Source organism: Octodon degus, unplaced genomic scaffold, assembly GCF_000260255.1.
Source record: "Octodon degus isolate 3935 unplaced genomic scaffold, OctDeg1.0 scaffold00415, whole genome shotgun sequence".
In the NCBI taxonomy this organism is placed as follows: domain Eukaryota; kingdom Metazoa; phylum Chordata; class Mammalia; order Rodentia; family Octodontidae; genus Octodon; species Octodon degus.
The window spans coordinates 385,036-400,045 of NW_004524991.1; the positions used below are offsets into that span (position 1 = coordinate 385,036).

The 15,010-nt window shown below is 38.9% G+C and overlaps 1 pseudogene; it reads right to left on the reverse strand.

Annotated features, from left to right (window-relative positions):
* Positions 1 to 11,440: 11,440 nt before the first annotated feature.
* LOC101568276 lies at positions 11,441 to 12,186 on the reverse strand (annotated as a pseudogene).
* Between the last annotated feature and the right edge of the window lie 2,824 nt (positions 12,187 to 15,010).

Sequence of the window (15,010 nt, forward strand, 5' to 3'; positions counted from 1 at the left end):
AAGAATGTATGCAATGTATTAATTATTGAAACTGTCCTACCAATTTGGTTTGAAACTGTCTCATTGCTATTTGTTTATCAATAAAGTTATGGGGAAAAAATGATACATTTTGTCACTCAGTTTTTACTCTGTTCACCAATTTAGTGTGGAGTTACTTTGCTTTGAAATAGAACATATTTAAATGTTAAATGAAAGGGCATGCATTTCAGAGTCTGTTCCACACGAATGTCTTCAGTGAACATTAATAACACCCCAATTTTTTTATAATTATGGCCTTTGATTAGTAATTTCCAATGGGAAAATGTAAATCATAATGTCAAGAAGCATCATCAAAGATAGGTATTTCATAATAATGAAAGCTTTAATCTGTCAAGTATTTGTAACTTCTAATTTGCCTGTATGGCTTCACACTATAAGGCAAATTTTAGCAAAGCTAAGGAGAAAAGTTGCACATCAAAATTCAAATCTCAGTGGCAATTTTGGCTTTCTTCTCCCAGTTCCTGATGGAACAAGCAGGAAATTGAGTGAGTCAGACATAGAAGAGTTTTTTTTTCTCTAAGGAAAAAATTATTAGTAGTCAAGATCATGGCTAAATTTAGCAATGGAAGTGAAATTTTGCAGTTGGAGTAAGTGCTGTTGGTGTAGACATGGGCGGTGGTAATGTGAATGTATTCGTATGTATGTGAACTCATCAAAGCCTATTCTGACAATTGGTGCTTTTTTCTTTTCTTTTCTTAAATTTTAATGATAATAAAAAGAACAATAAAAACAATACAGAATTTCAAAACAAGATGATAGGAAATTAACAGAGGTTGTTCTATCATGTATTGTTATCTTCATAGTAGCTGCTCAGATTGCCAGACATAGGCAAGCACATTTGATCCAACAATATAAGCACTGACGGTTCCTTTCAATGAACTAATAGAAATCTGTAGTACAGTTATCTTAGCTTGTGTGTGTATGTGTGTGTGTGTGTGTGTGTGTGTGTGATCCCCTTCCTCTTTTCTCCTTTCCTTCATCCCAGTTATACTTTCATTTTGGGCAGTTTCTTTCCCTTTCACAGCATCCGTTGTTCCTTTTGGATCCTGTTTACTCTTTCTTACACTAGGGATACAATATGATGTTTACACACGGGAGTCTGATGTATTTCACATGTGAATATCATCTCTAATTGTATCCATTTACTATTTAAAAAGTGTTGAGTTTATCTTTCTTTACCATTGAGTAATACTCCATTGTTATATTCCATTATAAAGTACCACATCATTTTTATCCATTCCTGAATTGATGGGCATTTGGGTTGTTTCCAAGATTTAACTACGACAAATTATTCTGCTATAAACATCGCTGAGAAAATACCCCCAGGGGAATTACTGGGCTGAATGGGACTTCTAATCTCAGTTTCTTGAGGAGTCTCCACACTGATTTCCACAGTGGTTGCACCAGTCTGCACTCCCACCAACAGTGCAGCAGGGTTCCTTTTCCCCTACAGCCCTGCTAGCATTTATCATCGTTTGATTTTTTTACTTAGTACCTTCACAATGAGCTACATCCTTTCCTTCCTTCCTTCCTTCCTTCCTTCCTTCCTTCCTTCCTTCCTTCCTTCCTTCCTTTCTCTTTCCTTCTTTCTTTTTTGTGGTACTGGGGATTGAACTTGAGACCTTGCACTTTCCAGGCAGGTGCTTATGCTGCTGAGCTACCTCCCTGGCCACACCCCCATTTATTTTCATTTCTTGCTGTGCTTCCAAGATACCCAGGTTGAGATCAAACTCGCAATCCTCCTGCCTCAGCCTCCCAGAGTGCTGGAATTACAGGTGTGCTACCTTATGGTCTAGCTTTATGCTGTCTTTTTAAGGCATTTTTAAATTTTATTAAAAAAATCCTTAAAAGGTAGTGAAAGGCTTTACCTCCAAAGATCTCCTCCTACCAAATTTTTCTTACATAATCTTCTTAACATTCACTGACCTCACATTGTGTACTGAAGGTATGAGCTGAGTCCCTTAGTCAGAGATACTTGGATTCCAAACAGGAAATTTGAAAGGGAAGAAAATTTTCACTTGGAACTATCTCTTTTCCACATTTCAGTTGTGAAAATAATTTGGAGGGCCGACCAAATAGCTCAGCGGATTAAAGCTCCTGCAAGCAGGCTCAGGGGCCAGGTGTTTGATCCCTGGGCCTGCCGTGCCAGCCCCACCCCTGGGGCGCGCTGAAACAGCAATTGAGACTGGGCATAGTGGCATGTGCCAGCTCTTGGGAGGCTGTAAACAGGTGGATCACTATGAGTCCGATCTAGTATTGAGACTCTGAACACCCAGTAGCCCTTCCCTAAAATAAAAATAAAAGTAAAAAAAAAATTGGAAAGTAGGTGAATATGAACCACATTTGTCTAAGGAAACAAGTAGAAAATTTAAAATAGAGAAATGACAGCTTCAAAACCTTTAGTCAAATAAGAACTGTATTCTTCGTTGGTTCATAGAATAATCAAAGCAAAATACTGTGAATTAAGAGTTCAGTAATTTGCAATAATGTTCCCAATAATGGCAATAACGGTAGTAACTATATTTGAATATGAGATGGATACCACGCTCTCTGTAGCTCCACAGCAGTGCCACCACCAGCAGAAACAGAAGCGGGCGTCCTGGGGTCATGAGCTGTGTCCGAGATGGCACGCGTTAGCGAGCTACGAAGGCTGCCGCAAGGTGAGGGCCAGGGCCACGGCCTCAGCTGAGGACCGACCAGGGAAGAACCTGGCTCCAGGCTCGTGGGCGGCTGGTGCCCCTCTGTGCCTCCGGGTGCAGACGGAGGACGCTTGCTGGCTGTCAGACACCTCATCGCTTGCCTCGTGACCTCCGTCCTGCGAAGGCTCCGTGACTGCCGGACCCCGAGTGCTTCTCTCAAGGAGGTCCCCACGCCCAGATACGGGAGCCGTACGCCCGCGCCATCGCACACTTTGCATCGCACGCCGGCAGAAGCAAGGCACGGCCCGCCCTGCCGAGTGGGATCGCCCACGCAGGCCGCGGTGCCTTCCGAGCCAGGGTCTGGCTGGTGCACAACACATATTCACACGACTTATTTCATTTGTTCCTCTCTAGAGTTCTTTGAAAAATGCCTTCAATCCCTCTTTTTACTGGTAAAAAAGCTCCGCTGCAGCATGGTTAAGTAATTTGCCTGATGATACGTGCCTGAGGCCACGGCTTCGGGCGCTTCAGGTTAATGGCCATTATTACTGCGAGGGTTAGTATTTGTAATTAACATAAGTTCCATGGTGCATTTCAAAAGTGGAAAATCTTCTCGTGTATTATACAAAGAACATTCTTAATACATTATTAATATACTTATTCCTTATTCATACCTATTTAAACAAGTAGTAAGCTCTTTCTCAAGAAAAAGAAAATCAACCCCGAAATTAGATTATGCTAATGAAAAAATATATTTCTGGTATGGGATTCTTGTATTCATATTGGCTATGAGATTCCCTGCGTTAGTGATAGAGCCTCACATTATCAAAGATGTATCTAAGATCAGAGATAAAATTTAATTAAAAATTTCATTAACTCGTTTCGGCATGTGATTTTGAATTATTGTTCTAAAATTACATTTCTAAAATGAAAGTAAAAGACGAAAGTATAAAATGACTCAACCCTAAGCATTTTTGTCTTGAGTCACCGGTGGTAGGTCAACCATGAAGCAGTATGGTGACATGACCATCATTGGTCATCTCAATGATGACAAGTGAGTTCCTAGCATGGTCAGCACCAAAAAGAATCAAGGAGATGGGCTGCACACACCAAGCTGGACGAGCAGATTCACACATCGCTGTGGCTCGTCTGCTGGCAGCAAGGAGGCAGCTCCTGTTTTAAAGGAAAGTCACTGTTGAGCTGGAACAGAAATAAAGCTCTTCTCTGTTGTGGATCCGCCATGCTGACACGGATTTTTAGAGCGTGGCTCTTGCAGAATTTTGATAAGTGTTCTACAAAATGAATGGATTTATAGTCAAATATATTCAAGAAATAAAAGAAACATTTTCTTATTTTTATTATTATATGTAATAAATAAATTCTTACATGGGATTTTACTGAGCTATATGACGCTATGTACCGTGGTGTCGAGCTGTGCTTCTCACAGGTACTGAATAGTAGGAAGAGGCTTAGGTGTTTCCCCAGCCATAGGTGGGGAACTGCTGTTGAAATTAGGACTCTTTTACAGTGAGAATAATTTTTAATCTTCATTTTGTTGTTTCCTCTGGTAGAAACATTTTGGAAAATTGCTTGGTTTACTCAGCATCTCCAATTTTACTGCCTTGCAGAAGTAGCAGTGAGAAATTATAATATAAAAATGGAAATATTAATAGCTTACATATTGGGAGATTTTGCATACCATCTTAAAGAACATACATAGAATGCCTCATGATCTCGTGGCTGAGGTGCTGAGGTTCCAAAGCTTGCTCATGTCACCAATTGAGTAAACAGCACATCACACATTCCATTACAGGGGGACAGGTCTGTCGCGGCCCACACCACAGCCAGCAGATGTACATAGCTGTTGAGCACCTAAGATGTGAATGCAAAGCTTGAACTGAGGGTTGGACACTTTTGATCACCTATTATGGTGAAGAAGAATGTCAGTGTTCATTATAATTGCTTGTAAAGATTATGTGTTTTACAGCACTTTTTAGTTCTAAACAGTAGCTGTGTAACACATTATTAGTTCTAGGAATACAAAACAAATGTCACAAAGTGAGGCCTTGGTGGAATACATCACAGCTGCTGCGAAACACTCAACTTACACAGCATACCACTCATTTTGAACAAAAATATCAGTGACACTGAGTGGTGACCACTGTCTCTAATGTTGCCTTTCCCTGACTGAGCTTTTCACTGGTACCCAAACCATGGACAAAGTGTAGAGAATGAAGGGTCATCCTTGAAATATTTTAGAGCAATATTCCATAAATGCATAGCATCACAAAGAATCAGCATTATGCCAGAATATACTAAAGTACACATCATAGAAACTGTATCTCAGAAATTGTGCTACTACTATAAACATAGGTGCACATAAATCACTATGATATGACATTTTCAGATCCTCCAGGATAATTCCCACTAGGGAGATAACTGGTTTGAATGGGATTTCCACTCCAAGTTTTTTAAGGAGTCTCCACACTGATTTCCATAATGGTTGCACTGGTCTACATTCCCACCAGCAGTTGAGAAGGGGTCCTTTTTCCCCACAGCCTCTTCAACATTTGCTGTTGGCTGATTTCTTTATGATAGCCATTCTTTGTGGGGTGAGATGGTATCTCAGTGTTTTAATTTGCATTTCATGGATGGCTAGTGATGTGGAGCATTTTTAAAATATATTTATTTGCTTCTTTAATTTCATCCTCTGAGAAGTGTGTGTTCATCTCAGATGCCTATTTCTGCATTGGGGCTTTACATTTTGGGGCTCTAGTGTATTTTACTTCTTTATAGATTCTAGAGAGCAGACTTTTGTCTGAGTGCTTATTAGTCAAGATTTTTTCCAAATTTGTGGGTTGTCTTTTCACTTTGTTGGTGATTTCTTTTGACGTGAAAAAACTTCTCAATAAGAGGAGGCCCTAGTTGTTAATTCTTTCAAGTATTACTGTGCAATTCGATTTTTGTTCATGAACTCTTTGCCTACCCCTATGTCTTCAAGAGTTCCTCCTACTTTCCCTTCCAGGAGATTTACTGTTTCTGTACTAATGTTTAGATCTTTAATCCATTTTGAGTTTAGTTTAGTGTATGGTAATACACTTGGGTCAAGTTTTAGTCTTTGGCATGTAGAGAGCCAGTTTTTCCAGCACCATTTTCTAAAGAGGCTATCTTTCTTCCAGTAAGCATGTTTGGCCCCTTTGTCAAAGATAAGGTGGCTGAGTGTGTTCATAGAGGCTTCTGCATCTTCTAATCTATTCCATTGATCCTCAGGTCTATTTTGTTGCCAATACCATGCTGATTTTATCAGTAGCTCTGTAGCATAATTTCAAGTCAGGAATTGTAATGCCTCCTGCCTTGTCTTTGTTGCCCAGGATTGTCTTTGCTATTCTAGGTCTTTTATGGTTCCAAATATATTTTAGGAACGATTTCTCTAGGTCTATGAAGTATGTTGGTGGTAGTTTGGTAGGGATTGCATTAAATCTGTATAATAATTTTGGGAGTATGGCCATCATCACAATGTTGGTTCTTCCAATCCAGGAGCAGGGAATAACTTTCCATTTTCTGAAATCCTCTATTATTTCTTCTTTCAGAGCACTGTAATTTTCCTTGAAAAGATCTTTGACTTCTTTAGTTAGATGAATTTCGAGGTATTTCATTTTCCTCGGTGCTATTGTAAAAGGTATTGTTTCTCTAATTTCCCTCTCAGTGTGTTTGTTATCTGTGAGGAGGAATGCTATTGTCTTTTGGGCATTGACTTTGTATCCTGCTATGCTACTGAGTTTTTGTATCAATTCTAGTATCTTCTTGGTGGAGTTTTTTGGGTCTTCCAAGTGAAGTATCATGTATCTGCCAATAAGGATAGTTTAACTTCTTCCTTGTCTATTTTTATTCCTTTTATTTCTCTCTCTTGTCTAACAGATCTAGCTAATGATTTCAGAACTATATTGAATAGGAATGGTGATAGAGGACATTCTTGTATTGTACCAGATCTGAGAGTAAAAGATTTCAATTTTTCCCCATTTAGAATTATCTTAGCCATTGGGTTGTCATAGATGGCTTTTATCAGATTGAAGTAGGACTTTGAGCATGAATGAGTGTTGGACTTTGTAAAAAGTATTTTCTGCATCAATTGAGATGATTTTAGATTTGGTTCTATTGATATAGTGTATTAGATTTATAGATTTGCATAGATTGAACCATCCTTGCATCCCTCGGATGAATCCTACCTGGTCAAGGTATATAATCTTCTTGATGATTTGCTGTATTCTATCTGCTAGGATTTTATTGAAGATTTTTGCATCTACCACCAAGTCTTGGAAACAACCATGATGCCCATCACCTGAGGAATGGATGAAAAAGATGTGGTATTTTTATACAATGGGGTATTACTCAGGTATAAAGAATGATAAACTTGAAGCCTTTGTATGTAGGTGGATACCACTTGAAGATATACTCATAAGTGAAATAAACCAGAGCCACACATGTAAATATTGTATAGTCTCCCTAGTTGAAGAACTCAAAAGAAGTAATAAAAATAGAAAGGTATACCACAATTAAAAAGAAAGTGAAATTTTAAGGATTAGACAATGAAGAGAGGGCAAGGAAAAAAGCTAGGAAACATGACAGGGGCAAAGCCGTACATATATATTCACAAGATGGTTAAAGCAATGATCCTGAGAATCTTCAGCAGGCTTTTGAAACTAGTAATTACTTGGTAGGATTCTCACCCTGACTAGCTGTATATGCTGATACCCATGAACTAAGCAACTGCACTGAAGATAGCAATGTGTAATAATAGTTCATGCTTGGGATGCCTGTCATTCTGGTCTTCTAAGTACATACTGTTTGTCACGTCATACCCATTACTTCTATACTCTCTCTCTCAAGTAAATGTGTTTTTTTCTTTTTAAAGGGTAATAAATGAAAACAAGAGACAAGAAAAAATGTCATAGGACTGTACTGCTACAATGCTGTATATGTTTAGATTTCTAATTTTCTGTTTAAAAATATTTAATTGGTTATTCCTATTTTTAAAAATTTTTTTTTCATTTTTTAAATGTTTTTATTCTTCATATCGTATAGGGACTTAAAGTTTAAGATATCAATAGTTGATGAAAAATACCTGTTCCTTGTTATTTCTAAGACGTTTTATATTCAGACAGTGAGCTTAAGCTCAACTGCCTATGTTGTATGGTAATAACAATAAGCTTCTCATCTGGAGGGTTAACAACCTAAGTTTGCATACTAAAAATCAGAGAAAAAGAAGGGCTGCAAGGACAGCTAACATTTTGGCCCTAGCCTTTCAAGGTTAGTGAGGACTCAGGACATAGGAGAACTTGTACTGTAATATCATGTAACTCAGTTGTACCCCAAATTTTCTGATCAAGGAGATTATGGGGCCACAGAGGAAAATGATCAATGATGTAGAGTGTGCCTAAGGAGAGTCACATGGAGAGAAAACATTCTCTCAGGCTTTCACAGAGAGCAAATTGGCCAAGCAACGGCCATGAGTCATCCACATGCCTGACACTGACAAAGGATCTACAAACTGCTATACAGGGTTTAAGGGTAAATCCTGAGGGGATTTGACTGACCTTGTCAGATACAAAGGTTACAATTCTTGTTATATAGGTCTTTCTTTGTCTTGGTCTTAACCATCTAGCAGAAAAGTACAAAAATGAAGTATAAAAAGTAAAGCCATATTAATATGCTGAGCTGTAAAACGCTAAAATCAGCAACTTCTGACATTGCCAGTCCTACGGGAAACCCTCTACTATTATGGACTACTGGACTATATTGGAATATTGTGCTGAATTCACACACCTACAATATTTAAATGGCAAAGAAATACCCATCTTTGACAAAACTAAACAAAAGAAGGGAATACAAATGAAGGATCAGTTTGTGTCTGTATATTAAAAATAGTGAGAAGAGATATACAGCTACTTTGTCTTAATTTAATGAATAGAAAGATTTGTACTGATAGTGTTTGTGGACGTGATATCATGTCTCCATCTTGCACAATTGATATACACTAAGAAGGGAACCATATGCCCTGTGTTAGTTATTGAAACTGTCCTACAAATCGGTTTTGAAACTGTCTCATTGGTATTTCTTTCTCAATAACATTTTTTTAAAAAATAAAGAGCTGAATGAGAAATTAAGGCAAAAAAGAAACAGTATCTCAGGTTGTTTAAGTGCACATAAGAAGTATAAATACCCAGTATGTAAATCTGGGCGGTTCAAACCAGTTGAACATTTATTCACTGCTCCTCAACACCAGCATTCATGAAAACCGTTTGGAAAGGTGTGAAGCAGTTTAAATACTTGTTCACATTATGACACTAATTAAATGACAATCCCAGGGGCTGATATATTTTTAAAGCACTCCAGAAGATTCAAGTGTACAAGGCTTTAATGATACCTGTTGTCCTACACTACAAAATTTTAGTACATTGTAAAATTCTCTAAGGTATGGTTCCCTTTCCTTTTGTATTTTTTCTAATCTCATGGTTAAGAGGGAAGTAAATATTTGGTAACTATATTCATGCATATTAAAGCATAGACACAAATTTTCCTGGAAATGTATCAAATTTAAACATGTAATTCATTGCAGGAAACATGAATATTTTCATGTACTTTAGTGAATTTGTTAAACCTTTAATATGTAGATATTTAAACCATCCAAATAATTTTGAGAATAAGTCCAGGTCAATCATTTGTTTGAATGTCAGCATAAGGTGTAACTCTTAGCAATGTCTATGTGGCTTGCTCATCCTGTCTTGGAGCATCAGCTGATGGAGTTTTTTAATGTGGGGCTCAAACTTCTCTCACCCGAGAAAGCTCTAGGCATTCAGCACAGGGGGAGTGCATTCATAGCTGTAAGTGGAGCTGAAGAAGTTCAGGCCAAGTTCACCTTTAGCAGTGAGGTCCAGACACAAAGTAACTAGAACATATACCCCAGGTATTATTCTGCGTATTTTAAATGTACCTCATTTGCCCGTCACAAACATTTTATTACCATTTCCTAAATCTTATTGTTTCCATTGTATGGGAAAGGTAAAAATGTAATCTCCTCTCGCCAATGAGTGACAGAGACTGTATTTTTGGACTAGAATATTTGAAATATTATTGACTGTATATTAAGAATATTCCCTAAGGGGAATGTAATTATTATATATCTGTTATTGTTTGGGTCTAGGTGTCCCCCGCAAAACCTCATGTGCTCACAGATGAGGCTTTTTGGAGGTGGCTGCATCTAGAGTGTGTTAGGCTGGGATTAAGGGTGTGTGACTGCTAAATCAGTTCCTTAAGTAGTTTGGGACTGGCCTAATTCTGTTGGCTGAGATGTAATTTTAAAGGGGCAGAAAGATGTTAAGGGCCGTGTTGCTTAGCTATCCCCTGTCCACCATGAACTGTTGCCTCCCTGCATGTCACCCTACCTTGGAGTCAGATGCTTATGGACTGAAGCCTCCATACACTATAAGCTGAATAAACCTTTCCTCCCCTAACTTTGAGCTTCAGGTATTTTGTCTCAGCAATGAGAAAAGTAAATAAGACAATGTCACAACATATATATAATCTGTCATCTGTCTATCTCTCTCATCTATCTGTCTATCGTATCTGTCTATCATATCTATCTGTCTGTCATCTATCTATCTATCTATCTATCTATCTATCTATCTATCTATCTACCTTCTTCTTTTTCTTCTTCTTATTCATCATCATCATCATCATCTACAATCTCAGAAGAAGTTTTATTATATAAATCAAAAAGGAACATTCTGAAGGCAAAAATGTATTTTAAGCACGGATACACAGGGTTATTTTATGAGGACATTTCTCTTTATCCTTAATAACCTGAAGAAGCAGACAAAATGGGAAAGGATTTTGAGAATAAGTGCAGGAAGTTGGAAAGAGTCAAGGAAGTACAATTCGGAGAGTTCAAGAGAAATAAGAATATGCACGAGATCTTCCTGCTATTCAAGTCCTGAGATGATTCAAATAATTACTTGTGATGACAAAAATTATCCCACAACACAAATTTGAACATGACTGAATTTATTCATTATGACTATTTTATTACAAGGATGTGAAATTGCCCATAATAAAATGAATTATTCTGAAAGTATTTTCTAATAGAAAAATTTCCAAATCTTTAAAAATAGAGCTGGACCTTAATCTTCAGCATGAAAGAGAAAAAATAATTCATTTCGAAGCCACAGGACCTGTACTGCTCATCTGCCATAATTGTCCATAGCTTGAGAGACTCTTGCATAGAATAGAACTGAAATGTGAAGCAGCAATTTTATGGTATCATTAAGGTAGATTTGGTCAACCCAAGTATCATTTGATAAAAAAACAAAGTTTCCTTTTTCCATCAGTGTTACATGGAGTATGAAGAAAGAAAAAAGACTAACCGAGTATAGTCTGCCCCAGTTTAAAAATACTACACAGGGGAGATACAGTAAGTGAAAACTGAATGCTTTTAAAAATTTTAAATGCAAAGAAAAATAATATCGACCTGTGTGAACCCTAGTTAAACCACATCTTAAATGTACTTATATTAAGACCAACCTCAATTTTGCTGTCTGGTTATAAATTTATTTACAATTTTTAAAATATTTTTCTTTAATATATATTTAATAAGTAATAATCATATTCATCACAGGGAGTTTGTACCTGTACTTAATTTTTTTTTTCAATTTGGAAGCAGGCACTTTATTAACTGACCCAATCACAAAAGCACCACAGTAGATACCTTAGTTCATCCTTCTAATAAGCCTGCTGTTCTGGTCTTCCCCATTTCCAGCCTCTTCACCTTCCACAGAATGGGAGGTCTTTTTCTTCATCCCACATCGTGGAGATGATAACTTCAACAGCTACAGGAGGTTATTTGCCTCTTTGAAGCAGTTTCCAACAGTACCAATCTCATGAATCAGCTGCTCCGTGCAGATGGTGCCATATTTGCCAAGAGATCGAGCAATCAATTAATTATCAGTCAAGGCAATTCGCTTCTTATTGACTTTGCCATAGCCATGCTTGTATATTAGTCCACTGACTGACTTCAGGTTTGGGAACCCCCATACGATACTTGGCTTCACGTTTCTCAGCATGTTAACTAAAGCCTTGTTGAGCTTAACAAACACACCACTGAAGATTTGGTGAATGCGAAGGAGCTGCAACACCTCGTGGACCTTTGGGCTCACACCATTGATATCCCTGATCCAGATGACAAAGGCCAGTTTGGGCTCTGCAGGGACATAGAAGTTGCCAGTTTTCCTCGCCATCCCAGCCATTCAGATCTCAGCTCTGTACATCTGTCTGTACTCCTTACGATAGCGCCTGGCTTTTTCATAGATGAGCTTCCTCCTCACTTTGCGAAGTGTCTTCTGGGCAAATTTCCTTCTTGGTGCTTTACCTTTAGCTCTGCGAAATGTCTTCCCTTTTTCTTAAGGGTTTCCGGCACAGCAGGAACCTTCTTTTTCTTCTCTTTGACACCCTCCATGGTTTCAGCCAGAAAAGAGCTGTAGCTAAACTTAATATATCTTTTTATTTTTAATTGTTTAAAGAGAATACAAAGTGATAGAAGAAAAAATTAGAAACGATACAGAATGTCGCTGAACAAAATACCTTAGTCCTTCTGCTGTTACCCGTCCCCTCCCTCTAACCATCTTCATCCCCACTTGCAGAAGCTCTGCTTCCATCTTTTGCTCCACGTTAGAATCGCCTTTTCCCTTCCCTCTCTCCCCCTGGCCTCCCATCTCGCTCTCCCTCCCACTGGAACACACTCTTCCCACTTCCCAGCATCCATCCTCCATTTCATTTCTCAGAATTTGTCACACAAGAAAAACAATGTGAAATTAAAGTTGTGTGCCTGGTCTATTTAACTTAAAATTATGATCTATCTATCTATCTTCATCCATTTACCTACAAGTGACTCAGGCTTATTCTTTCTATGGCAGAGTAGTGCTCCGCTACATAGACATACCACATTTGCTTTATCTGTTGACATGTCGCAGGGCACATGGGCTGTTTCCAAGATTTAGCTGTTATAAATTGTGCTACCACAAACATTGGTAAGCATATATCACTACGATATGATCCTTTCTGAGAAGATACTAAGAAGGGGAGTAGCTGGGTCAGTTGGAACCTCTATGTTTCATTTTTTGAGGGATCGTCACACTGACTTGCACAGTGTGTGCACCAGTCTGCACTCCCGCCAACAGTGGACAAGGGCTCCCTTTTCCTCACAGCCCTGCCAGCATCCGATATGGGCTGATGCACTGCTAATAGCCATTCTTTCTGGAGTGCACTCAACTTTGTGCTGTCTTCAGTTGCATTTCTTCAATGATCAGAGATATTGAACCTTTTTTTCACATATCTATATGCTGTTTTTACTTCCTCATCTGAAAAGCGTCGATTCACTTCAGATGCCCATTTTTGGATTAGGCCTTTGAATTTTCAGGGTTGATATTTTGAATTCTTTATTCTAGGTATTATATTATTAATTATTATTATTATTATTATTATTATTATTATTTCTGTATCTTAGGGAAGGGTCTACAGGGTGCTAAGGGTCTCACTACTAGACCAGACTCATAATGATGCTCCTGTTTACAGCCTCCCATGTTCTGGGATTACAGGAGTGGGCCAACATGCCCAGTCTCAATTACTGTCTCAGTGTGCCCCAGGGGTGGGCCGGCATGGCAGGCCTTGGGAATCGAACCCCTGACCCTTCACCTGCTTGCAGGCACTTTTCTCTGCTGAGCTATTTGGCCTGCCCTTATTCTAGATATTAGTCCTTTGTCTGAGGAACAACTGGTAGAAATTCTTTTCTGATTTTCAAATTGTCTCTTCACTCTGTCTGTGGTCTCTTTTGCTATGAATTTTTTTTTTAATTTGGTATGATTCTGGGTGTTGTTACTTTGTAATATTTCTTGTATGACTTGGGCTTTGTTAATCAAACCTTTGCTTACACCTAAGACTTCAAGAGCGTCACCTATTCTATCTTCCAGCAGATTAACTGTATCTCCTTTTATATTTAGATCTTTGATTGATTTCAATTTTAGTTTAAGGAATGGTGAAAGATAATGGTCTTGGTTCAATAGAAGACATGTTTTATAAGATTATTTTATAACAAATCACCAAAGAATCATTTACAAAGAGTGTGGGAAATCTGTTTACATACTAAAGACCAAAGAATCCAGCTGAAGGCCTGAATCCTAACATCCTGCTTGAGTCCAGCTGAAGACCCAGAGCTCATAACAATGCCTCCTACAAGTCCAACTGGAGGCCTAGAGCCTACAACAATATCTTACACAGGCTTGTCTCACAGATCTGCGCAGGAAAGTCCCAAAGGTCAGTGGTGGAAGCTAGAAAGTCTGTGCCAGTGGGGTGAAGCATCTGTGCCCACAGGCTGAGGAACTGCACTGGAGCTAGGAAGCAGTGTTCAAGATAACAACCAGAGCTCGCCACAGAAGTACCACAGGCATCCTCAGCGACAGTGAGGTCCTGAACTCGTCCAAGGATGAGAAGAGCTGAATTCCTATCAGGAAAGCCAATGTGACAAGCTTCTCCACGAGGCTGAGAAGTGCACCATCTTCCCCTCTGGAGCCAGGAAGCCATGCTCAAGATGAGGACCAGAGCTCCCCCAGAGTGAACCACAGCCATCCTCAGTACCAAGAAGGGCCCAAGCTCCTCCTCCAATGAGAACAGACAAGATCATCAGGAAAGGCAGCATGACAAGGTCCCCCAACAGAATAGCCCAAGAAAACCAGCAGCTTCCAACAGCTCCAACAGCTTCTTCTTCTCTTCCAGTTCTGCCTCTTATGCTGCTGGCAGCAGTCCTCAGGGGACTCCCACAACCACCACCACTCTGGGTCAGTTCAGCTGGGTGCAACAAGTCAGCCACCAGTTGGCAATCCACCACACCCAACATCCTGAAGTTTCCTCTGGAAAGCATGCCTTGGGTGTAGCACTCACGTCATCAGTTGCTTTGTCTGGGACCTCAGTCCTGTACTTTGTGTTGTCTGATCTATAATCACAGTTTTCTCCTGTATTTGTTCAGCTCCTGTGGTGTACAGCAGAAGTGTGATCCTAGATGCTGTTTTCTCCACACAGAAGCAGCTCTGTAAATAGTTTTTAAAATAACACATTCTCTATGAAATTATTATATTTTACAAACCTAATTAGGGAAATTTTTTTCTTTAAATACAAATTGTGTTCACATTCACTTGGCATGAAAATCTTCTTGAATGTGGTTGATTACACAGATGACTTTCTACATCTCTCCTCATCTTGACAATAGAATTGCTCCATGAAACAGGTGA